A 27500-nucleotide genomic window follows, 5' to 3' on the forward strand; every position below is an offset into this window, starting at 1 on the left:
TTATTGTCATTAGTGGCACTAGCCTACTAGTGCACAGGAGGTTCGGCCAGCTCACCATTCCACCGCTGAGAACTCGGGATCCTGTTGCGCCATTGGATTTGCTTGTAACACTTTAGTAACTGGTAGCATTAGGATGTTGTCTTGTTCAAATGTGCTTGGCGTTGCCCGCCAGTGAAGAAGGGTTACATATAAATAATCATTACAAGAGGTAATGTCGATTACCAGGGTTTATATAAGACATGATTTCACTAAAATTCTCAATCATGGTGGCAAAATATTGTAACGTGCATGGATAAGTAGACATGCTGGCCGCTGGCTGACGGGTCCGATCCTTTAGTCAAGCGGTTAGCGACGTCTCCTGCGGTGCGGGCGATACGGGTTCGCTTCCCGGCCGCGGCACTTCCTGTGGTTACGTTGTCCCCCTAATTCGCTACAATATTTTTTTCCAATTGTATGCCAAAAATATTCCTGTATTATTTCAAATATGGATTCATTAGCACCAATGTACAATTAAATGTTAGGGTGATTCAAGGGTGATTCAAGACCCCTCTGCTTCGCGTCGGGTCCTGCATCACCCTGTCGGGGTTTATTTCGTAATAATAACCGGCTCACTGTACATTATCCCTTACATATTCAATGCATTCTGGGAGGTAACGTTAACTTGACGTTTGCGCGCCTTAGCAGTTAGTGCTGGTGACAGGTGAAATAATAATAACAACAACAACAATAATAATAATGTAACGTTTTGTAGGTCCTTTAATAATATCACATGCGTTGCGTTGTTTCTGGTGATTACTGTAAATCACGTGACTAATCAAAACTGCTTGGTGAAATTGCATTCAGACTCTGGTGTTGTTAAAGGGGGGCCTCGTGAATTATTGTGCCCCGGGCCCCAGATTGGTTTAATCCGTCCCTGTCCGTACTCATGATTTACACTTGAATAAGGCATCAATGCATTAGCGTCTTCAGCATGGAAGACGGTATCACATGATGTGTCCATTGGTTAGAGGAAATTGTCTGGTGTACCGGACTAGACTGTGTCGACAGACATCTGATGATGATGATGCTGATGATGGCCGGGCATTATTGTCACTCCAAGAAAATGGCATGGGGCAAGTTGTAAAAACCCCATCAAAGCAGGAACCTGCCTTTGCAGAGATACAGAGAGCAGCGCTCCTCTGCAAGAATAGTGCAAGGTCAGGGCTTTTCGGTAACAGCATCCAGATAACAGAATAGTTGGGTCAGTGGTTAGATTTATGATCCAGAACATTTGAAAAGAGGAAGAGGTTTCAGAAGTAAGAGAGATGGATGTGCGGCTGCAGAATAGGAGAGAATGAAGCCGTTTTGGATTGCCTCTTTCACAGCTGCAGTCCGTAATCGCTGCGTGTAAAGATGGCCTGGGGTTCGAACCCAGGACCTTCTTGCTGTGAGGCAACAGCGCTAAACACTGCACCACTGTGCCGCCCTATGTGTTGTATACTCCCACAACTAGGTGACGTGATTGAGTCAGAGAAAGGGACTTTTTAAAAAAAAACAAAAAAAAAGAAGAAATTGTTCGTCGTTAGACTTTGCAGTCATGGAAGTTAAGTTTTGTTTTTTTGCGAGTTCTTGGAAGCAGCCAAGGAAGCATGCGGGTGTATGTTGAAGAAGCATATTGTGTTCTTGTTGTAATCATAAATGATTTAAAAGCAAAACATTGCCAGTTGCAAGATGACCCTGTATCCGTCTGAGCATGTGAAGCTTGCTTCTCTATTGACCTCCTTGTGAGCCTGGAACATCTTGACTTTTTTCATGTTGGACTGCCAGTACTTCACATAGCTGCCGTGGTTGGCCGTCAGCATCCACATGTCATTGTGTGACCAGGTCATAGCATGCACCGGACTGTCATGTGCCTGAAATTGGTCTCAGAGTTGAAGGTCAGTCCGTTCCACAGAGTAAACTCTCCACTGGAGGCCCCATTGACCAGCCGCCGGCCCTCAGGAGTCCACCTTATGACAAAGATAGGACATTTAGGTTAGGACAAACTTGGTGGGGTTTTTTTTCTTCCTACTTTCATTAATCCCCATGAGGCAGTTAACCCATCCTAGCTGTGTAGCTGGGACCAGTGGGCAGCCGCTAGTGTGTTACCACAACACCCCCGTACCGTGGTGACAGCATTCATGAGGTTATTCAGCATGCCAGCTGGTGGATCAAGATCTTTGTAAGATTGTAACATCCACCATCAGGCTGGATGGTGCGAAAATCCCGATGGTCTCACTGCCACAATCGATTCTCCAGGCATCTGATGGCGGAAGGGTGATAGTCGATGGTCTTGCAGTTGACAGCCTTCCTCATGTGCTTACCGACGAAGGTGAGCTGCTGCATGGCCTGCTGCTGAACAAAGTCGGGCTGTTTGTAGAAGAGGTGGCGGGGTGCCTGATGCTGGAATCGTGGCATGTGGAAGAACCGCGGCGGGGAGCCGATGCCCGTCGCCACGGTCACTGGCTAAACAAATGGAAATCATATCCTTAAGTGATAGTCACTAGTCATGAACCCCAGGTCATCCGATGTTTGAAGTGGTCGTCAACAATATCCAATGCAGTGTTATCTAGCTAGCTAGCTATAAACGGCGAGCTAGATACTTCTTTAAAATGTTCTTTATCAAGAACCATACACGTCTTAATGTGTATTGAGATAGTGGCAGTTTAGTCACTTTAGCCACCCGCAGCCTCCACAAGAATATAGCGGTTTACATAACCCATTCCAGCGTTATTACATTTACTGTTCGGACATTGCAGATTACATTTAGAATTCATATGATTTTGCCCTAGAATGCCGTGAGTCATCAAATGGCTTTGTTCGAGTTGTTGGGAGCCTTCAAGTCTCCCAGACACACACAAGTGAGGCCTAAAAAGTGGAGGCCAAACGAGAATGTTTATTGCCTGGATTTAATCGAGTTAAATCAGTTTAGCTCTGGTGAGGCTCAAGGGGGACATCATGTGAATGTCCACATTACTGTCTCGTAGGGTAATCATCACTACAGTCTCTCTCTCTCGCTCTCTCTCGCTCTCGGTCATTAGTCTGTCCGTACACTTCTTCCAGAGCCACTGTACGGTTTATCTATCACTGCCTGGCTACCTTCAGCCAGACCATTTCTCTGCCCTATTTTGTTCCAGTGTCTTTATCTCTGGGCTCATGTTTATCACCTCCTCACCTTCTCTCTCGCTCTTTCTCTCTTGCGCTTGTGCGTGCGCGCGTGCACACACACACATCATCATCATCATCGGCGGTCACTAGGGGTCGAGTACAACCGTTCTCGCTCTGGGTCTTCAGGTGGGCGCAGAGGCTGATCCCAGAGCCGCATAATGGGGGGACGCCTGCGCGTGACAGCTTTTTTACATGGAGTGGCTTATGCGCCTGCAGCCACCACATGGTACTTGGCAGGGGGAGTGGATGGCCAGAATCCAGTTGCATGGCGAACCAAGACGATTGAGGACCACCCTCTGTTGCAGCCTTCATCCACCTTCACTGCCGTTGTGACCTGGAGACATCTGCCAGTTCCGCCGTTGATGTCTTTGTTGGCTTGCGCTTCATCTGGAACCTCCCTCCTTCACCTGTCCGCCTTGGGTGACCCTATCAGGAGCCAAGCTCCAGACGGCATAGCTCTTGGGATCACTGGTACACGCAAGCTTCACCACGGCAAGGTGGCAATCCAGGAGAACACACACACACACACCACCCGGCCATTTTAGGCCTGCCTGTTTCTTCTGCACCTTCTCTGTACTGGCTTTGGAAGTGTGAGTAGGATCACGTTTGGGGTGGCCATCTTGGAGTACTTCATAATATTATGCAGACAGAGTTTAGACACAGAAGCTTTTTTTTTTTTTTTTTTTTGGAATAAAATTCAGTGTAAACCATCTATTGGCCTATAATGCTGTCAAACCTTTACACTACTGACTCACACATTAACACATCTCCAAGCAGCAGTAATCTGAGTGGGCACGGTACTTGTCGATCAGTATTACTGTGAGGAAATAACGGTGTTGCGTGTTTGCTCTGTAGTGAGGCCTTAGTAATGAGGTACCTTGAAGATGTCAAGGGAAAAAGGGTGAAAAATTATGGATAGGATGCGATGTGAGGGTAAGAGTGCATCAAGGAAGAAGGGGAAGCGATGAAGGAATGATGACAGTGATGACAACCCCTACACATAGGGGAATTCTCCGAAAATAGTTGGGATTCAAACTGAACAAAGGAGGAGAGGATGCCGTAGATCAGAGAGTGTAGAGGTAGTCTGGAAGACGCCAGTCGGTTTCTCTTGATGTTCAGAGTGAGTGACAGTGACTCACTAACAACCCGACAGCTATCCATCTCTCCACTTCTTTGTCACCTTATCACTTCTATCACTCCTTCCTACGCACCTCCATCTCTACCCTTTGGGCCCTGAATCACAGTGGCTTCATGACTCTGGCTTGTGCTCTGACAAACAAACGAAAAAGCACTCTAATCTCTCCATCTCAGACTCTCTCTCACACACACACACTCGCGTATGCAACGGCAGTCTCATGGGGTCGAGTACGACCGTCCTCCCCCTGGGTCCCTCTGGGTCCTCAGGTGGGCATAGAGGCTGATCCTGGAGCTGCATAATGGGAGGACGCCTGCCGCGTGACAGCTTTTTTTTTGTTTTGGAGGGGGAACCCCCCCTTTTTCTCCCCAATTGTATCTGGCCAATAACCCCACTCTTCCGAGCCGTCCTGGTCGCTGCTCCACCCCCTCTGCCGATCCGGGGAGGGCTGCAGACTACCACATGCCTCCTTCCATACATGTGGAGTCGCCAGCCGCTTTTTTTCACCTGACAGTGAGGAGTTTCACCAGGGGGACATAGTGCGTGGGAGGATCACACTATTCCCCCCCAGTTCCCCCTCCCCCCTGAACAGGCGCCATGACCGACCAGAGGAGGTGCTAGTGCAGCGACCAGGACCCATACCCACATGCAGTTTCCCACCCGCAGACACGGCCAATTGTGCCTGTAGGGAAGCACGACCAAGCCGGAGGTAACACGGGGATTCGAACCGGAGATCCCCGTGTTGGTAGGCAACGGAATAGACCGCTACGCTACCCGGACGCCACGTGTCAGCTTTTTACGTGGAGTGGCTGATGCACCTGCAGCCACCACACGGTCCTTGGCAGGGGGTGGCCAGAGTCCAATGGCACGGAGAACCTAGACGATTGGGGACCCCACCCTCTGTTACAGCCTTCGTCCGCCTTCACTGCCATTATGACCTGGAGACATCTTCCGCCAGTTCCGCCGTTGAGGTCTTTCTTATCACGTATGCATACTGACATACACACACATTCTTCACTCACACTTCCTCTTCACCGTGGGTTGTGACCTTTGTACTGACCTCAGTTCATGAATGACATCATCTGTCCAGCATATGCTCTGATCCACACACAGAGCGAGCGAGCGGGGGGGGGGGGGGGGGGCAGGATTTTCACATTAGCATCGAAGCGATAAGTGTTCTCTCTCCCTATCTCTTTCTGTCTCTCTTCCCCCCTGTGCTCTCCCCTCTCTCCCTGTGTGTCTCTCTCCCTTCTCTCCGTCTGCTTTTCATTCAGCACGGAGTGAAGCGTAGGTGGCATCCACTGCTCTATTATCACTCAAGGATCACTCCATGACTGCAGCCAGTGAATGGAGGTGACTCACCCAAAGAATAACAATGTGGGCTTCACCACCAGCTCCTGCGTGCACCGTAGAAAAGTCGCCAGGGGAAACTCGGCGCCTAAGTGATATTTTGTGATGTTACTTTATCTTTCTGACAGATTGTGTCTGTGTTATTTGGAGATTATGTCTTACATGGGTGTATCGCTACTACCGGCCTTGGCAAATCCTCTTTCAAACCATCTGTCTTTTACTCTGTTCATTACAACCACTGCTGGGGAGCTTTTTTTTTTTAATGTGTTTTCCGATCGCTTATTTTTGAAAAGCAACCCCCATCTGCATGCATGTGATATTTCTAATACTCTTGCCTTGCCAGACCTCTGAGATAAGCGATGATTTTCAAGTTAATGAGTTGTGTGTCCATTGTAGCAGATTTGTACAGTGTAGTACTTTGAGCGGTAACACAAGCAGTTTCAAAGCGGCCTTGTACTCATACGTGAATCTTAAAATCAGCAGGAAACTTGGGGAAACCGGTCAGGGGTTATTTGCATGTCTGTCAACAACAGCAGTTTTGGCCCGACACGTGATATCGTGCACCACGTGACTCGAACTCTGCGTGTTTTGCAGTTATCACAACTGCAGTGCAAATACCTACAATGCAGTCTGGTTTCCCTTACGTAATGAAACGCAGAATCCCGCCGAGGGAATCACGCGGCTGTGAAACCTACAAGCCACTTGTGACGTGAGCCTCCTCGTGAACAAGCAAGGCAGCTACCCTCGACCCTCTGTCCATCATTATACCAGTCCTCAACACGCAGACCGGTTGACTCGCTGACCTTCCTGTAATCCACGCTATAGACTAAACGGGCGTGACAAGTAGAGACGGTGGCAGCATCATCAGGACCGTAAGGTGCTGGGGATTTTCAAGGAATCACATTTTGTTTGAATGGGTTGCTTAGTCGAGTCGGCTGACTCTCTCTTCGGTACCAAAGATGTGAGAAGTCTGTGTGGTATTGAAGCATAAAAGTAGAATTTTTTGGGGGGGTGATCCCCCCCTTTTCTCACCAATTGTCAAATTACCCCGCTCTTCCGAGCTGTCCCAGTCGCTGCTCCGCCCCCTCCGCCGATCTGGGGAGAGCTACAGACTACCACATGCCTCCTCCCATACATGTGGAGTCGCCAGCCGCTTCTTTTCCCCCAACAGTGAGGAGTTTCGCCAGGGGGACGTAGCGCGTGGGAGGATCATGATGCCCCCCCCCCCGAACAGTCACCCCGACTGACCAGAGGAGGCGCTAGTGCAACGACCAGGACACATACCCACATCCAGCTTCCCACCTGCAGACACGGCCAATTGTCTGCCCGACCAAGTCAGAGGTGACATGGGGAATCGAACCAGCGATCTCCGTGTTGGTAGGCAATGGAATAGACCGCTGCGCTACCTGGACGCCCTGTAAACGTAGAATTGGTTTTCTTCCTTAGACTATAAAGCATTGAGTGGTCAGGAATTGACGGTGCAGCAAGACAATGATTCCACAATAACCTGCATTTTACGGGAAAATCATAATGGATTTGTGTGTGTGTGTGTGTGTTAATGTTCATCCACATTGCATCAGCTGTTGAATTTAACTACATATATTGACTCATGTATATATATATCAATATGTGGTGTCTGTCAGATACCAAAAATTTTGATACCGCCAAAGAGAACGACGAGCGATGGTGAAAATGGCGGCTGAACTAACGGCCAGAAAAAAAGAAACGACTTCGAGCCGTTCATGAGCTCCTTTGATTGTTTTGTGTATAATACTGAAACATCTCCGCTCCTCCGTGCACGTTGAACATACCGCTCACTGACAGGAGCGTGAGAGCACACACAGGTCACGTCTGTACTTAAATCTCCCGACAGTGGTTACTTTGGATGCCGGTTTCATGATGGCTGTCTTATGGCATAGTGCACGGTGCCTTTAACCTGTCGCCTGTCTGTTGTTGTCCACCTATACAGAGTGATAGAGCGAGAGATCGAGAGAGAGATAGAGCGAGGGAGGGAGGGGGGTGCGCACTGCTTCTGCATTGCTTTGACACATCCAATAGTAGAGTCCCAGAGAAAGCAAATCCCATGATGCTATCTGTTGGAAAGTGTGACAGCTAAGTGCTTTCTCTTTCCTTAAGACTTACCCCTTCTGCACCTGTGCAGCTGTCTAATGTGGGCACCTATAGGGACATAGAGATGGTTTTTAGCTGGTTGATTTTTTTTCATGCTTTTTAAGCAGTCATTACTGCTCACATTTACTGCTTACAGGTATTTAATTTACTTAGCAACAGAAGCAGAAGCAGTGAAATGAGAGGTGGAGGAGATGGCCTTCCGCTGAATCACCACAAATAACTGAAGATTGCAGAGAAAATCGTTGGTGCCAACCTGCCCTCCGTCCATGACTAATACATCTCCAGACTCAGGAAACGGGCAGGCAACATCACTATAGACCCAACATACCCCGGTCACAACCTGTTCCAACTCCTCCCCTCTGGTAGGCGCTACAGAGCACTGTACCCCAAAACAACCAGTCATAAGAGCAGTTTTTTTCCACGGGCTGTCATTCTGATGAACACATAACATTGTCGTAAGCACGTTGTATATACTGTATATTGTACATATACATGCATATATGTACGCTTCCAGTGTGAGAAGATGGCGGCGTGAGTTCACGTTCACAGCGGCCTCACCCAGTACCAGTGTGGAAAGATGGTGGTACGACTTCACATTTGTGGCGGCCTCACCCAGTACCATCGATGCCGTGTCTTTGTTGGCTGGGAGAGCTGGCGCTGGATCGGCTGGGAGAGCTTGGTCTGCTGCGCTGTGGGCCCAGGGACCCCGGCCTTGCCCGGAGCTGCACCCGAGGAGGTAACACCGAGGGCGTTCTGAAATGACGCGGAAGCGGGGCAGGCTAAGCTAACTGCTAGCCTGTACAGACCGGCAGTTCTGATAGTCATCCTGGCTGGCATTTGTTCCCTTGGACAGTTTTTTTTTTTTTAGTTTGGCTATATAGGTTAGTTTGAATATGTGTGTTCTTATAGTTCTTGAATGTGTTTTTGACTGTATGTTGCAGTGCTGTGGGCTGGGGGAAACGGCATTTCATTTCATTTCATGTGCACGGTTACGTAGGATGGAATGACAAATAAAGGGATCCGGATATTCTGTCATGTACACCTACCTCATCTATACAAATAACCTGCCAACGTATTTATGCTAGCATCTTTGCACTACTGCCCTCCTGTTTCACCTGTATAGGGTCATTCCTTGTATATAGTCCTAAAGGTTGTTGTGTTGTTGTTATATGTAGGTACATTGAGAGCCACTAAACTGGAGTCAAATTGCATGCATGCATAAGTATACATGGCCAAATAAAGATGATTCTGATTTCATCTAAACTAAGTAATCAAAATCGAATCTTTCACGTTCCGTTAATGGAGTCGGACATTAGTGATACCAGTTCCCTTCCCCACTGCTCATAAATCAGGGGCCACGAAAAGGGCATTAGAGGCATTAGCCTTGCCGAGTCTAGTGTACAGTATATCTCTGACAGTAATAGCAGCATCTCGCACCATTAGCCCGCCAGTCTCAAGCCATTACCCTCCTAGCAGCTCAGCACTAACCCCCAGCAACAGCTGGGACAGTGAGCAAGTGCACCGATCACCGCCACAGCAGCTTACGCAGTGTCCCATCACCCACATGTTAATGCCGAGGTGCCGCGAACAGCCGATTACGGCTTAAGAGAGTCAACCTGGGTTCAGCGTGTTAACACGTGCTGCAACGCCAGCGGAGTTCATGTGTAAACTGGATGTAAAGTCTTCAGATAGTGGTCGCAGTGGTCAGCTTAAAAGATGAGTTACTGTATGGAGCGTCTGTCTAGTGTGTCATTTACCCCGGCTGAAAGACCGGTCCTTAGATTACAGACGTTCAGTTTCAGTTATGTAAGACTAGCACACTGAGGGACTGTCGGTCCGCTTTAGTCAAAATAGCGGTCTGTCTGGCTGCAGTGTAGCAGGACCAAGCAACATCGCTTTAGGCTGACCAGATGTCCCAAACAGTTTCCCCACATTGCTCTCAGAGGAAAAATAAATTGTGTTCGTTGTGTGGTAGTGGTAGCGGCTCTTTGGTGACTGCGTTGTGGCCCTTTTGGGTCTCCAGTTTTGCATTTTCTAGCGCTTTTTGGCCAAGTGTTTCACCAGATATTGTCTGGGACATTTGCGGCAGTGGCGTTCTGTTGATGAGTTTGCAGCAGACTGGACGCAAGCAATATTTTCTCCAAGAGCTAGTAAAAGGGGGAAGTGTTGGTGTGAGGCACAATTTACATAATTAACAACTTCCTGCATTCTCTCCAGAAACGCCTCTCGAGTTTCATTTCATTTCACTTTTACACTTGAGTACATTTTTACATTGGTTTTTGTGCTCTTGTAAAATACAAATCCGTTAAGATACTGTAAGATAGTGATTTGCAGTTAAACCAAGGCAGTGATATGATTATATTTCTAATGTTCAGATTCAGTACAATTGCATAACAGAGGGCCCACATTTCCGTTATCAGAAAAGAATCGGTCTCCTTATAATTCAGCTTTCACTATTGAGATGCTCACAGATATGTAATTGTATAAATGGCTGATTTAATTACAGATATGAAATGGCAGTCTATAGTTATCTGCACTATATCTGATTGCAGAGGCCACGGTGTTATTCTGCTAATGCGTCATCAGGCTTGCTAGTGATATTTTGGTCTCCTCTTGCTGTACAAGTCCAGGAGATGATGACAGTGAGGTTTACAATAGTGGTTGTGTGAGGTCATGGAGTTACAGTGGTAATGAGTTTCACTGTCATTTGCACATTTTGTTGCAATCAACCAGGGGAACCCAAACGCAGACTCAGAATAGAATGAATGAGAAAAGGTTTAGTGACTCTTTTCAGGGAGTGAAGGTGGATGGAGGTGAGGATTACAGCAGCAGAGGGAAGCTGGTGGCTGGTGAAGCAAGGCAGAGAAGGGCTGAAGGCAGGGTGGAGAGCGTGGCTGGATGACTGATCAGCAGGCAGGGAGATGAACAGGGAAGCAGGCAGGCATGCAATGGTGCTGTAGCACAGGAATTAGTTCAGCGACAAAAAAACCCAAAAACAAAAGATGAGAATAAGACTTAGAATACACAATTCTAAGTGACCTGAGAACGTGATCTACCACACTGGTTAAAACAGCGATCTGGCGATGAGTGACTGAAGAACCAGGGTAGATATACTGCTGAGTTGTTGAGTAGATGGATTGCAGGTGTGCAGGCTGAACAGCAACCAGTGAGTCAAGAGACTTGAGAGGAGCGCGGCGGCCACAACACACACACACACACACACACACACACACACACACACACACACACACACACACACACACACACACACACACACACACAGATAAACAGACAGGGGGGCACAGGAAACACAGGAGAAAGGGAGATACTAGAAACACAAGGAATAAACTGGAGGCACTGCCGTGACTGTGACAGTAACACCCCCCCCCCCCCCCGAGAGCCTCCAGGCGAACCACCAGGCTTGTCCGCCGCTCTCGATGGAAGTCTCGGATGAGGGAGGGGTCCAAGATGAGGCAGCGAGGACTCAAGGTATGCTCCTCCGGACCATATCCTTCCCAGTCAATGAGATACTGGAATCCTCGGCCTCGGCGGTGCATATCCAGTAGCCGCCGGACAGTGTAAGCTGGATGATTATCAATGATCCAGGCAGATGGAGGGGGATCGGGTGGAGGGCACAGTGGACAGACACAGGTTTTAACTGGGAGACATGGAAAGTGAGATGAATGCTTTAGCTTGACAGAAGAGAGATTAATGATGCTTTCAACTTCGAACAGGCCAATGTAGTGAGGAGAGTTTCTTAGGGCCTTATTTAAACAATCTATAGCACATGGTCTAAAGCGCATGGCTTGAGTGTATTTAGGGCATGTCAAAATCCACTTTTGCTAGTTAAATTGTACATAATCTGGGTGCAAAGTAAGGTGCAAGGCGCAAAGGGATTGTACTTAGTTTCTTAATAGATGTGTTTTGGGCGTAACATGAATTAAAGCCGAGTATCATCTCCCATTCCCATTAAAAGCCAGGTGCGCTTGTGCATTGCTATTTAAATGGTGGATTTGGCAAATTTGAGAAATGAACTGTTTTTTGCTGAGGAAATTGATGTGCTCATGCGCTAAGTGAAAGCGAGTGAGCAGCAGGAATCCACCAAAGCTAGGTTTCCATTTTGACATTTATTTTTCTAAATATCATGATGTACACAATAATAATCTATCACACTGTAATGTGTTTAGTTGTAATCATTTGCCTGTTTGTGTGCTGCTGTGCATCTCTATATGTGTAACAAGCAGTGTGTTGTGCACCAGCCTATCTGAATAATGTGCCCTTGAAATAGCAGGAAAATACTATGCCATTGACTTTAGAGCAGGTTTTTGTTGGTCAGTGGCACAATCGCTTTCTGCTGCCTCAGGATAGCATGCGCCAACAATGTGCCTGACCACACCTCATTTTAAGACCCAACACACCCATAGGTGCACAGATGGGTGCAAGTTTATTTACTATTTAAACAATGTGGGTGTTGGGTGGGAAAATGACAATTGCGTCAGTCTGAAACAAGCAATGACACTTGCACTGTGCTTTGCACCAGGTGTATGATAGGGCCCACAGAGTCAGTCTTTTAAGGAATGTTCTAAGAAGAAAGACAAACTTTCTGACGTGGTTGGTAGTTGGGTGCAGGGGTCCAGTGGCGGTCAGCAATGTGCCAATTGCGATCGGCGGAGTGAAGTAGGGAAGAGCGAGCATCCCTTCAGACCTTACAGCATCAGCGGCGATGGGCCTGGACCAATGGTCTTGAGCAGAAAAAAGGGGATTGATAGCCCAAAGAACACTCAAAAGGGGAGACATACCGGTGGCAGCACTGGTCAGGGAGTTGCAGGCTATTCTATCCAGGTGAGTTGTGAGCTCCAGGAAGACAGAATACTGGTGGAGATACAGCAGAGTGCAGCTTCCAGGTCCTGATTGACACGTCCATCTGACCGTTAGTCTGCGGCTAAAACCTGAATAGAGACTCACCGAGGCTCCGAGGGCTTGACAGAAGGATTTCCACACTTGTGAGATGTATTGGGGCCCCCAGTCTGAGACGATGTCCAAGGGGGATTCCATGAAGATGGAAAACGTGATGAACTAGGAGGTCGGCTGTCTCACGGGTTGCAAGGAGTTTATGGAAAGCCACAAAGTACACAGCTGTGGAGAAATGATCAACAATGGTAAGTATTACTGTGTTATCTTGGGAAGGAGGTAGGCCAGTGACGAAGTCGAGTGCTGTGTGTTCAAGGGTGACGAGGGACAGAAAGGGGATGCAGCAGCCCAGTAGGTGGCCGGTGGGAGGCTTTTCCATGGGCAAACACTGTACAGGTGGAGACAAAGGCATGAGTGTCAGCATCTGTGGTGGGCCACCAGAAATGTGATTTCAGAAGGGACAGGGTGCGACCAATTCATGGGTGGCAGGCGAGCTGTGAAGTGTGCCCCGACTGGAGAACCTGGGAGTGGACAGAGTCAGGCACAAAGAAGCAATTAGAGGGCCCATTACCCGGGTCAGGTTGAGTTCATTGGGCCTCTTTAATCATGGATTCAATCTCATAGGTAAGTGCAGCCATGACACAGGACAATGGGAGGATAGTGTTAGGATCTGAAGGGGCTTTTTTGGAGACATACACGCAAGAGAGAGCATCAGGTTTCACATTCTTGGAGCCAGGATGGTAGGTGAGGGTGAAATTGAAGTGACCAAAAAACAGTGCCCAACGAGTTTGAAGGGAGTTAAGGCGTTACCTGTCTCAATTTAAGCAAGGTTCTTATGGTCAGTCCAAACAATGAATAGATGTTCTGCTCCCTCAAGTCAGTGTCTTCACACTTCCAAGGTGAGTTTAAAAGCAAGCAACTCATTGTTCCCAATGTCATAGTTGCATTCTGGGGGGGATAGGCGGTGTGAAAAGAAGGCTCATGGATGGAGTCTTGGGCCCAGGATGAAGCATTGGGAAAGGACCACCCCACCCCAGTGTCAGAGGCATCCACTTCCACAATGAACTGGCATGGGGGGTCAGGCCGAAATATGCGGATCATAAATCAGCAGACGTGAAGCGTTTTTTGAATTCAGCAAAGGCTTGGTTTGCCTCAGGGATCCAGTTGAAGAGGATGTCAGCCGAGTAAGGGATCCTGCCACCCGACTATAGTGTCTGATGAAGCAACAGTAGGAGATGGCAAATCCAAGAAACCGCTGAAGCTGTTTCAGATATGCTGGTTTTGGCCACTCTGACGCTCTTCTCAGGATCTGTCTTCAGTAGCCCGTTTTCAATTATGTAACCCATGAAGCTTACTGAGCTGACTTGAAACTCACATATCTCTGCCTTTTTGAATAATTTTGTTCTCCAGGAACCTTTGAAGTACTTGACGGACATGAAGGTTTTGTTCCTTGAGGTAACGGGAAAAAATGAGGATGCCGTCCAGGTAAACACAGACTAAATGATTTAGGAAGTCTCTGGGGACATAATTTACAAGAGCCTATAATACAGCATTATTCAAAGCGTCCAAGGGGGGTGTTGAAGGCTGTCTTCATCTCCTTCCTGTATTCTGACCAGATGCTGTGCATTCCTTAGGTCCAGCTTTGAGAAAATCATGGCTCCATGGAGATGATCAAATGCTGAGTTGATTAGGGGAGAGAATACTTGTTCTTAACAGTGATGTTGTTCAAGCCACAGTGATCAATGCATGGGTGCAGGGAGTGATCTTTCTTAGACACAAAGAAGAAGCCAGCACCAACAGGAGAATATAATGGTCAGATTATGCCAGCAGCGAGGGAATCATTGATATATTTCTCCATGGCTTCTCTCTCTGGACGGGACAAGTTATACAGCCGACTGGTATATAAGGAAGCTCTGGGAAGTAGATAAATGGCACAATCATATGGGTGATGTGGAGGCAGAGAAAGGCCTCGTTCCTTACTGAATACTTCTCCCAGGTCATGATATTCAGAGGGAATGGTGGAAAAGTCAGGGGGTTCAGAAATGGAGGAGGAGGCAGTGACCACTGTAGGAGGAAGGGCAGATTGCAGGCATGAGGAACGGCAGAATGAAGTCCAACTCACTACCTTACCGTTGGACCAATTGAGATGGAGATTATGCTGTCTCAACCATTACTTACCTAGAACCAAAGGAGCATGAGGAGAGATGAGGTGGAAGTGGATCTGCTCAGGATGGTTACTGGAGAGAAAGAGAAGATTCTGTACGGTGTATGACACAGGCCGGGAGTCTTCCATCCAATGCATTAACATCCAGAGGGAGATCAAATGGCTTGACAGATATGCCAGCCTCGGAGGCAAGGTTTTCATCCATGAAATTTTCATCTGCTCCAGAGTCCACTAAAAGCGAGCAGCGATAAAGAATGTTGATTCCAACACAGGGTAGCTTGAAATTACATTATGGGTGGGAGGACAGGAGAAGAGGCTGACTGGCTCACTTGCACCCCGACTGCTACTGGTGAGCCTCCTCTTTTGGTCAAAGAGAGCAGGTGGCAACGAAATGACTGGTCTGACCACATTATAGGCACTCACCCACTCTCATCTGGAGGCATTCAGCAAGAGAAAGACAGGCCCAGTCCAGCTGCATGGGTTCTTCCCCCAAGGAGACTGAAGAGGCAGAGCTCAGCGCTGCTCAGGGTGCTGAGGGAGGACTGGGGCTTGTTCTTACAAGAGGAGGTGAAAAGAAGCAAGAAGTTGGTAAAGGTGGTGGGCGGCTAGCTCTCTCCCTATGGCGCTCATGGAGGTGATTATCTAACTTTGTAGCTAGGGAAATTAGTGAGTCTAGGCTGTTGGTTTCATCCCCAGCGACTAACTCTTCCTTCACATGATCACTAAGGCCAATTAAAAATACCCCGAATCAGCTGCTAATGTCCTACACTCTACAGAATACTCTGCCCCAGGTGGACGGTGAGTAGATGTTTGGCAGCACCTCTACCACGGACTGGATGATCAAACACTTTTCTCATCTCAGCAACGAAGCGGGCAAAGGAGGCACAGCCATGACCATGACACATTTGTAAATTAAGTTGAATGGCATTTGGATTGTATAGTCTAATTTTGTTCTGCTGTTACATGAAATAATACTTCTGCTCCTGTGACAGAGTTTTACCCTGTTGCTAAACAATGACTAGCTTTTGACAATATCTTGGAACAGTATTCACACTTTAGCAGGTTTTTGCATTTGTGTAATTCTCAGAGTCCTTTCTGCAGACAGTTTGTCACTGTCAGAGTCCTTTAGCAAGACTCTCAACCGCTATAATATCTTCTTTACAGACTCTACAAACCCTATGGAGACATATGAGAAGTACACTGCTCAAAAAAATAAAGGGAACACATAAGCAATGCAATGTAGCTCCAAGTCAATCACACTTTTGAGATATCAACCTGTCCAGTTAGGAAGCAACACTGATTTGTGAATCAATTTTACCAGTTGGTAAATTGTCTAATTTCCACCTGGTGGAAATTAGACAATTTGCAAGACAACCCTTATAAAAGGAATGGATTTGCAGGTGGTGGCCACAGACCATTTGCCTGTCCTCATCTTTTCTGGCCGATCTTTGGTTAGTTTTTCATTTTGCTAGTGCCCTCACCACTAGAGGTGGCATGAGGCGGTATCTGCAACCTACAGAAGTTGCTCAGGTAGTGCAGCTCATCCAGGATGGCACATCAATGCGTGCTGTGGCAAGAATATTTGACGTGTCTCCCAGCACAGTGTCCAGAGCATGGAGGAGGTACCAGGAGACAAGCCGGTACACCAGGAGACGTGGAGGGGGCCGCAGGAGGACAACAACCCCGCAGCAGGACCGCTATCTGGTCCTTTGTGCAAGGAGGAACAGGAGGAGCACTGCCGGAGCCCTACAAAACGACCTTCAACAGGCCACTAATGTGCAGGTTTCCGCTCAAACAGTGAGAAACAGAATGCATGAGGATGGTATGAGGGCCCGACGTCCACAATTGGGGCCTGTGCTCACAGCCCAACACCGTGCAGCCCGATTGACCTTTGCCAGAGAACATCTTGGTTGGCAGATTCGCCATTGGCGCCCTGTGCTCTTCACAGATGAGAGCAGGTTCACACTGAACACATGTGACAGACGTGAGAGAGTCTGGAGACGCTGTGGAGAACGTTCTGCTGCCTGCAACATCCTCCAGCATGACCGGTTTGGCGGTGGGTCAGTGATGGTCTGGGGAGGCATATCCTTGGAGGGCCGCACAGACCTCTACGTGCTAGCCAGAGGTACCATGACTGCCATTAGGTACCGGGATGAGATCCTCAGACCCATTGTCAGACCATATGCTGGTGCAGTGGGCCCTGGGTTCCTGCTCATGCATGACAATGCTCGTCCTCATGTGGCCAGAGTGTGTCAGCAGTTCCTGTATGTCGAGGGCATTGATGCTATGGACTGGCCTGCACGTTCCCCAGACCTGAATCCAATCGAGCACCTCTGGGACATCATGTCTCGTACCATCCGCCAACGCGATGTCACACCACAGACTGTCCAGGAGTTGACCGATGCCCTGATCCAGGTCTGGGAGAAGATCCCTCAGGAGACCATCCGTCGTCTCATCAGGAGCATGCCCAGACGTTGTAGGGAGTGCATACAGGCACGTGGAGGCCACACACACTACTGAGCCTCATTTTGAATCGTCTTGAAGAATTTCCACAGAAGTTGGATCAGCCTATGTTCTCATTTTCCACTTTGATTTTGAGTATGATTCTGAATCCAGACCTTAATGGGCTAATGATTTTGATTTCCATTGATCATTCTTAGGTTATTTTGCTCTAAACACATTCCTCTGTCTAATAAATAAAGATTTTCAGCTGAAATATTTCATTCATCGAGGTTTATATTGTGTTTTTAGGTGTTCCTTTTATTTTTTTGAGCAGCGTATATCTATACATGAGCATTGCAATGTAAAGCAAGAAAACCAAGCTGAACTAGTTGTATCAGCTCTAAATATTGGACACTTAAAACCTCTAAATCGCGCAGCAGTTAACTCTTGCTGTTTGTTGCCATGTTTTCTGCTGCTGAAGTGTGAGTGCATTGAGGCACAATGTACTCGGAAACAGACAGTCTCTTTTTAGCACTATTGATAAAGTGTACAGGTAGAAAACATCATGCTTTTCCTAGCCTAAATGCAGCACGTCTAAATGCAGGAGAACAAGGAACGCTGTTTGCATGATTTTCCCCGGGCAGTGCTACAGTATGTAAAACATCCTACCACCAGTGGAAGGAAACACTCTGTCATGTCATACACAGTGTCTCACTCCCCTCACACACATCTCCTCAGGTTTGTTTACATTCATTATCTGTCATCAGGCTCCACTCATGTCTGAACATGGCTGCCTTACTGAAATGTTCATAGCGGGGCATCGTACTGTAGTTCAACTATTTTGACAGTTTTACCATTATGTTGCCCAGATCCTGCAGCTTTGGTGGGTGGGGCATGTTAGAAAATGCCCGAGTGGGTGAGCTGGTGAGCCAATAAACCTGCAATTTGTTGCTCACAGCTGTCATTTTATTCCCTGCACTGGATGTGTATCCTCTTCACTGCTCGCTAAATTTCTGCAGATAGATGAAATCTGAAATCTGAAAAGAGTGTTTATTCTGTTTATAGTTCAAGATATCAATTTCATGTAATTATGTGTGTGTTTCATCTGAAGATCGCTGCTGTATTACAGCAACAGGGTGTTGTGGCTTTGCGTCGTTGCATATTCTCTGTGTGTCCTGTGATGGAATGGTGCCCTGTCCAGGATGGTTTCCATCCTATACATACTGGGATATGCTCTGCTTGGTGGATTAGGTGGGTATAGAAAATAAATTAATGCATGTGTGTTATGCAGTCTGCTCATTTTGTATATATATATTCATTCAGTTCAGTAAACCTTAGTGTTGTTTTGTGCCAACAATTATCTCATTGTTCAAAGCCGAGTCAAATTTTACTTCAAGTGCGTTATCACCAATCAGGGCTCAGCACACTTTACACTGAAAGGTTAACGGAGAGATATCAAAGTTTAAAAAACAAACACACATAGAAATATGGTGCTGCAATCGTCTGGTGTGTGATTAAAATATTAAAAATCGGTGAAATCTGTCATTAAGTCTATGGTCTCCCATGTTTTTAAAATCAGTTAAGATTTGAAAATGTGCCAGACATTACAGGACTTGAAGGATCTGCTGCTAATGTTTTGGTGCCATATACCACAGGACACCTTCAGGAGTCTTGCAGAGTCCATCTTGGTGGGTCGGCCCTGTTTTGGCAGCACATGGAGGACCGACAGCATATTAGGCAGGTGGCCATAATGTTTTGGCTCATCAGTGTAATGTAAAAGTGACGAATGAGTGGCCAATCACCTTGACCTGGTGCATTGCACATCAAGTGAGGAGAATAGGGAGATTATTTCTGATGTTCATATCCATTTTATATGACAATAAATGCTTTTCGTGCCAGAATCCAGGATTTTGATATTCTTTAATGATCCCCGTGGGTTAATTACACTGTGCATTTAACCCATCCTAGCTGTGTAGCTAGGAGCAGTGGGCAGCTGCCGTGCAGCGCCTGGGGACCAACTCCAGTTCGTCTTGTCATGCCTTGGTCAGGGGCACAGACAGACAGGAGTTTTAACCCTAACATGCATGTCTTTTTGATGGTGAGGGAAACCGGAGCTTTGAAACAGGAGGTTTGAACTCTGTTCCAGTAGTGCAGGAGGTGGGGCCAATTTCCAGGAGACTCCCAGATTTTTCCGACTTGAGGGCTAAGCATTCATTTTGTTTTTGCCGTCTTTTTTGCATGTGTGTTGCAATTTTGGTAGTGTATACACTTCTACGCTTGGTACTTCTGCGTTTTCATTTATATTCATATCTTTTGGCTGTTCATAGAGCCAAAACATTAAAATCACTGGCAGATAAGTGAATAACATTGATTATCTCATTACAGTGGCACCTGTCAAAGGGTGGGCTGTATTAGACAGCAAGTCAACAGTCAGTTCTTGAAGTTGATATGTTGGAAGCAAGAAAAACAGGCAAGTGTTATGATCTCAGCGACCTTGACAAGGACCAAATTGTGATGGCTAGATGACTAGGTCAGAGCATCTCCAAAATGGCAGGTATGCAGTGGTCAGTACCTACCAAAAGTGGTCCAAGAAAGACAACCGATGACTTGGTAACGGGGTCATGGGTGCCCAAAGACTCATTGATGCGCATGGGGAGTAAAGGCTAGCCCGTCTGGTCCGATACCACAGAAGAGCTACTGTAGGTCAAATTGATGGAAAAAGTTAATGCCAAGGTTAATGTTAAGGCTAAATAAAGCGATTCTGATTCTGTAGCTCAAACTGCTGAAATATTTAATGCTGGCTATGATAGACAGGTGTCAGGACACATGGTGCATCACAGCTTGCTGTATATGGGGGCTGTGTAGCTGTAGACCGGTCAGAGTGCCCCCTGTCCACCATCGAACGCACTTACAATGGGCACGTCAGCGTCAGAACTGGACCATGGAGCAATGGAAGATGGTGGCCTGGTCTGATAAATCATGTTTTCTTTTACATCATGTGGATGTTCTGGTGTGTGTGTGTCGTTTACCTGGGGAAAAGATGGCAACAGGATGCACTATGGGAAGAAGTTAAGCCGGCGGAGGCAGTGTGATGCTCTGGGCAATGTTCTCCTGGGAAACCCTGGGTCCTGGCATTCATGTGGATGTTACTTTGACACGTACCACCTACCTAAACATTGTTGCAGACCAGGTACACCCCCGTCATGGCAACGGTATTCCCTGATGGCAGTGGCCTCTTTCAGCAGGATAATGTGCTCTGCCACACTGCAGAATTGTTCAGGAATGGTTTGAGGAACATGACAAAGAGTTCAAGGTGTTGCCTTGGCCTCCAAATTCCCCAGATCTCAATCCGATCGAGCATCTGTGGGATCTGCTAGAAAAACAGGTCTGATCCACGGAGGCCCCACCTCGCAACTTACAGGACTTAAAGGATCTGCTGCTAACATCTTGGTGCCAGATATCAGGGGACACCTTCAGAGATCTTGTTGAGTCCATGTCTCGACGGGTCAGAGCTGTTTTGGTTGCCCGAGGGGGACCTATGCATTATTAGGCAGGTGGTTTTAATGTTTTGGCTGACTGGAGTATGAATTCATGCTGTGTGATTTAAGCACAAAGTTTTCAAGCGTGTTCTTTAGCCAACTCACAAACTTCAAACAGAAAACTAGGGTTCCTGACAATTACATGAAAGAGCAACAACCAACTCCCACACATATCCTTTGCATGCCTCTGTGAAGACAACACATTTTATAGTCATCATTATGTAACTGTGTGTGTGTGTGCGTGTGTGTACACGTGTGTGTGTGTGTGTGTGTGTGTGTGTGTGTGTGTGTGTGTGTGTGTGCGTGCATGCATGCATGCGTGTGCGCGCACATATGTTTGCACATGTGTGTGCATGCATGTGTGTTTACACATATCTATTATTTATTTGCATGTGCTGCACAGCATGCACGATGAGTGTTTTTCTAACGATCTCCCTTTCTGCGTATAGACAGTACAGCTCATTAGAATCCACAGGCGGCCCGACAATGACAGAAGCTTTCTGCATACACAAACCCCAAAGACCTTGAGAGGATGAGTAAAGGGAGGAGGAAACGAGAAGGGAGCAATTAAAAAGATTCAAAACAGAGCTTGGGTATACCAGCTACTTGAAATTGGTGCGGTTTTATCAAAACAACGAAATGACGGAAGGAAAAATGGTTATCGTATGTGAAGCGCTGCACAGATCAAAAAAATTCTACTGGACAATGAAATTATTATAGCCTTAGGCTTCTATCAACCCACGCAGTTGTTAAACTTCACAAAGAGGGGGGCACGGTCCCAAAGCTCGTTTTGCTTAAAGAGTTGAAGCATTGTTTTGAGCACGTTTGGCGGTCATAAAAGCCCAGAAATCATTCAACCCAGTGTGGCCAATGCTTTTGATACGGAGAGTAATTATGGCACCATCATCTGTCCAAGATAAACACAGATAATATTTCTGTGTAAATACTAGAGCCGTTTATCTTGCTCATCAACATACACCACATGCCAAACCTCATAAAATATTCATTAGTGGGAGTGGGTCACGTGCGGCAGATATTTCACTCTCTAAATATAACAAGGATGAATTTAATTGTGCCCACATTGATAGTTGCCAGTCCTGACATTTTCTGGCGGGGGACGCAACTCGGGCTAAAAGAGAGAGATGGAGTCAGAATTAGACATGGAGACACAGAATGCACATACGTTGTGGTTAAAGAAAGAATTGCAAGGAAGGACAAGAAAACATCTGAAATTAAAGCAGAGACAGATTTCCAGACAGAGAGAGGTTGGAAATACAAGTGTGTGAACCGAGCTCCCACCAAATGAGGAGGAATTTAACAATATCAGATTTACAGCAGCTCCTACGGAGACAGGAGAAAGAGAAGCTGCACCTTGGGTCCTTTTAAAAGGAAGACCAGGAGAAGGAGGAGGAAGAAGAGGCCAAGGAATGAGTAGGACACGAGTAAAATGGAGACACGAAGGAAGGAAGGTGTCTGAAGAGGAGTCTGTGGAGGAGGAGGAGAATGTCTGCGACACTTGACAGAGAACTCCTCCTTGCAGACGGCTGGAGGAGGAGGGGAGGGAAAGCTCGTAGAAGAAGGGAAATCCGTAGGAGGAAGAAGCGATGTTGCAGCTACAGCACAAAGGCAGGGCAAAGAGGCGGGAGATGATGTACATTGTAGTGGGTTGAAGGTTTCTCCTTGCGTGAAGAGAGGAAAAGTAGAGCCAGTTAAGAGGAAGACTGGGGGGCTGGAGGCTTTTCTTCCTCACATGGCAGATGGAGGTGAACGGGGGAAGATGCAGAAGAATAAAGTAGAGACTGAGAAGAAGGAGAATGTGACATTATAGTATGTTCCATGTCAAGAGTTAATCTCTGGCACGTTGTGGTTAACAATAGAGCTTTTTCACAAACATGGCCGACAAACTTCTGTTTCGTCTTGGTAGGGTAAAGATCAATCCTCCTTGTTGTCCCCAACGTTAAAAAAAACAACTTTCTGTCACTTTCAATTTATTTATTTATGATTTTGATATACTTTATTGATCCTTGTGGGGAAATTACCTTCTGGATTTAACCCATCCTAGTTGTGTAGCTAGGAGCAGTGGGCAGCCGCCGTGCAGCATCCGGGGACCAACTCTAGTTGCCTCAGTCAGGGGCACAGGCAGGAGTATTAACCCTAATTTTTTATGGTGGGAGGAAACCGGAGCACCCGGACAAAACCCACCGCAGGCACGGGGAGAACATGCACACAGAGGACGACCTGGGATGACCCCCCCCCCAAGTTTGGGCATTCCCGGGGTTCGAACCCAGGACCTTCTTGCTGTGAGGCAACACAGCTAACCACTGGACTGCCCAAATTCTGTCTATGGTTACTTATTTTGTGTTTCAACATAGTGTATTACACAATACAGGAGTTTTTATTGACATATCTTCATGTTTGTTGTGACGAATGCACAACTACAAAATGGTGATTTTCTCAAGTGTCGCAAAATGCTAATACTCTAATCAAGGCTAATGTTAATTTTATGGCTGTTAGCATTTTGTTGACCTTCGATGAAATCACTTTTTTATCACCCTGCAGTGGTCTGACAGCAGAAACATAAAGATTTGTCAATGAAAACACCTTTATGTGTTATACTCTGATCACAGACAGAAGTGAAGGCCACAGAAGGTTGGCTTATTTTTTGGGGGGGGGATTGCCCCCCCTTTCTTTCCCCAACTGTACCCGGCCAATTACCCCACTCTTCCGAGCCGTCTCGGTCGCTGCTCCGCCCCCCTTTGCCAAACCGGGTGAGGGCTGCAGACTACCACATGTCTCCTCTGATACATGTGGAGTCGCCAGCCGCTTCTTTTCACCTGACAGTGAGGAGTTTCGCCAGGGGAATGTAGCGCGTGGGAGGATCCCCTATTCCCCCAGTTCCTCCTCCCCCCAAAACAGGTGCCCCGACTGACCAGAGGAGGCGCTAGTGCAGCGACCAGGACACATACCCATGTCCAGCTTCTGACCCGCAGACACAGCCAATTGTTTCTGTGGGAACGCCCGATCAAGCCGGAAGTAAAGGGGATTCGAACTGGCGATCCCCGTGTTGGTAGGCAACGGAATAGACCACCACGCCACCGAGACGCCCCTGAAAGTTCACTTTCTAACATTGCCGGCAATGGTGCAAATTGATCTGTACCCTACTAAGATGAAGCGGAGGGACATCGGCCATGTTTGTGGTAAAAGGTCTATGGGTGGAGTGGTGATCTGGGCGCGGCAGCGATGCTGAGTAACTACTGTAGTTTGCTGTGGCCCTCTGGATGAGTCACGCTGCTACGGCCACTCTGATGAAGAGCCCGTGGTTCTGTGCAAGGCCTTGTAGTAATTCACAGCCAATACAAAAACACACATTATTGTATTTAGAAATCACGTCAGGACACAGCGCTGTCGCTCGACACAACCTCTCCGTGGCATTCTTTATTTAGACTGACACAGCATCAAAGGCAGACCCGATCAAACAACCCAGAGCCCGCAGGCATCACCAATCGATCCCAGCACAATAGAACAGCACCAAATCAAATGCAGCACTGTCGATGTGTGCATACATAACATTCCCCCCCCCCCGGCAGGATTTCAAACATGAAAGGTTGACACAAAGTCCTCTAGGTGGCCAGGGCGTAAACGTGTGCGAACAGGTCGCGGGGCGGCCTGAGGCTGGTCAGGCCGAGGTGGGGAGGGAGATGGCAGGGGAAGCTGAGGCCCAGAAATGTCTGGGGCCCGTGTAGGAGCTGCATGAAGCCCCGGGGCGTCTCGCCATGCTGAGGGAATGGCTATGGTTGTGGCACCAGCTGTGTGTGGCGGAGCTGACACCTTCCGTAGACGACTGGAGTGCCACCGAGTGCCATCGCTGAGGAGGTAAGTGGCTGGGCCCAGCTGACGGGTGACTTGGAGAGGAGAGGACCAGTATGAAGCCATTTTATTGTCCCTGTGGGGCCTGCGGACCCTGACCCAGTCTGACACATTGATGTCTGGCACCCTGGTTCGTTTTGACTGGTCAAACCGTTGCTTCATCCGCGTCTGCTGACGAGTGACTGAGGCTCTGACCCCAGAGGGAGGTGCCTGAGGTGTGGAGGGGCGGAGCCTGTCAAGGGGCATGCACAGTTCCCGGCCTAGCATGAGAGAGGCTGGGGAGACGCCTGTGGTCGAGTGCTGTGTGGCCCGATAGTGCAGCAGAGTGTGACGGATGGCCTGCGTGAAAGAGCACCCTTGGGCCATGTGTGCTCTGAGGCCGTTCTTCAGTGACTGGTGAAAACGTTCAACGCCGCCATTGGCCTGGGGGTGGTAGTACGCAGTGCGTATATGACGGATGCCCTTGCTGTCGAGATATGCAGTGAACTCAGCAGAGACCAGCTGAGGGCCGTTGTCAGTGGTGATGGCCTTTGGGAGGCCCCAGCGAGAGAAAAAAGAGTCCAGGAAGTCGATGATGATCTGTGAGGTCACAGTGCCGGAAGTGGTGAGTTCAGGCCATTTTGAGTGTAGATCGTAGGCGACCACCATGAAGCGTTGGTGGTGGGGAACTCCATGGATCTCACCACAAATGTCCAACTGCAGGTGTTCCCAGGGCTGAGAGGGCCAGGCGAGAGGTTGCAGGGGTGGGGGAGCCTGGTGGCCAGTCTTGCCACTCACAAGGCAGGCAGAACAGTCCTTCACCAGAGCCTCAATATCTCTGTCTATCCCCGGCCACCACACCAGGTCTCGGCAGCGCTGTTTCAGTTTCACAATGCCCAGGTGGCCTTCATGCGCCGTATTCAAAACACGTGCACGGAGAGCAGCTGGGACCACTGTGCAAAACCCACGTGCCACGCAGGTGTCGTTCCAGCAGGAGAGCTCCTGTCTGACTCGGGCGAACGCAGCCAGCTCCTCTGGGACCTTGTGAGGCCAGCCGTTCTGGATGTAGGTGCGGAGCTGGGAGAGGACAGGGTCCTGTTCGGAGGCTGCCCTCAGCTCCTGCAGAGAGACAGTGGCCTGGAGGGGTGTGTGTAGCATTTGGACAATGTCCTTTTCCACACAGTCAGTGTCCGTCTGTGGAGCTGGGGTGGAGACAGAGCGAGAGAGCAGGTCGGCGACAACATTGTCTCTGCCTGGGGTGAACTGCAGGCTGAAGTTGTACTGGCGGAGGCGGTCAGACCAGCGGTGCAGCCTCAGGGGTTTGTGGCATGTCCCAGATGTGGACAGCAGCGCTGTCAGGGCCTGGTAATCTGTCCTGAGGGTGAAGGAGCGGCCATAGAGGTAGAGGTGCCACCTTTCACAAGCCCAGATACAGGCTAACGCCTCACGCTCACCCACGGAGTACCGCTGCTCGGTCAGGTTGAGGGCACGGGAGGCGAAGGCAATGGGCTTCTCCACACCGTTCTGGGTTTGAGACAGCACGGCCCCTATCGCTGTGGCTGATGCGTCACAGGTCACAAAGGTGGAGCTGGAGATGTCGAAGTGAGCCAACACTGGTGGTGAAGTCAGTTGAGTCTTGAGATCACGCACAGCGTCACTGCATGCCTTTGACCACACCCATGGCTCGTCCTTACGCAGCAGCTGGCGCAGGGGGGCTGTGGTCGCAGAGTACTGGGGAAGAAACCTCAGGTAGTAACTTGTCATACCCAGGAAGGAGGCGACCTGGGCGGCCGAGCTGGGCTCAGGGATGGCCTGAATGGCGTCCACGTTGGATTGTAGTGGAGTTACACCGCTCGCTGACAGCCGGAACCCAACGAAGTCGATGGCTGGCACAGAGAGGACACATTTCTCAGCACTGAGAGTTAGCTTGTGCTTGGACAGGGCTGCGAAGACCATGTTAAGGCGCTTGTCGTGGATTTCACTGGTGGGCCCGTGTACCACTATATCATCCAGATAAATGGCCACGCCCAGTATGCCAGCCAGCACGGAGACCATGATTTTCTGGAAGCAGCTAGGGGCGGAGCTGAGACCGAAAGGCATCCTGGTGTAGCGAAACACTCCTGCATGTGTCACAAAGGCTGTGAGGTTTCGGCTGCTGGGGTGGAGGGGCACCTGTAAGTACCCCTGTCTGAGGTCGAGCTTGGAGAACACCTCAGAGCCATAGAACTGAGCAGTGAGTTCTTCTGAGGTGGGCAGTGGATACTTATCAGGGACCACTGCCTTATTTACTGCACGTAGATCGACGCAGACACGCAGGCCCCCCGACTTCTTCTTAGCCACCACGAGGTTTGAGACCCAAGGTGACGCGTCCACCGGTTCAATGATGCCAGCTTCCAGCAGTTGTTGCAGCTCGGCGGAGACCCCATCACGGAGAGCCAACGGGATGCGGCGCAGTGGTTGGATGACAGATTTCACAGCAGGGTTGAGGAGAGGTTGATGGGTGAAGGCGGAGAGGCAGCCCAGCCCCATAAACAGCGATGGCCACTTCTGCTGCCAAGGTGTGGCGACAGTCAGGATTGCTGCCCCCCTTGTGTCTAAGAGGGAAAACCCCAGAGCGGAGAACAGGTCCAGGCCCATCAGGTTGGCCCCACGGCGTGCCACATGAAAAACTGCATTGGGCACCAGCTTGGTTCCATAGCGGACAGTTACTTGGAGAGAGCCAACCAGATCGATTTTGGAGTCACCATACCCACAGAGGACAGCTGAGGGTGCGGACAGTGGCAGTGAACCGAAAAAT

At 48.5% G+C, this 27500-nt stretch overlaps 1 protein-coding gene and 1 pseudogene across 1 annotated transcript in view; one reads left to right on the forward strand and one right to left on the reverse strand.

Annotated features, from left to right (window-relative positions):
• The window catches only part of prkcab (protein kinase C, alpha, b), a 231002-nt gene that overhangs the window by 101599 nt on the left and 101903 nt on the right, over positions 1-27500 (forward strand).
• LOC130119124 (pre-mRNA 3' end processing protein WDR33-like) overlaps positions 1683-27500 on the reverse strand; it is a 59346-nt pseudogene continuing 33528 nt past the window's right edge.

Source organism: Lampris incognitus, chromosome 10 (assembly GCF_029633865.1).
Source record: "Lampris incognitus isolate fLamInc1 chromosome 10, fLamInc1.hap2, whole genome shotgun sequence".
Lineage (NCBI taxonomy): Eukaryota > Metazoa > Chordata > Actinopteri > Lampriformes > Lampridae > Lampris > Lampris incognitus.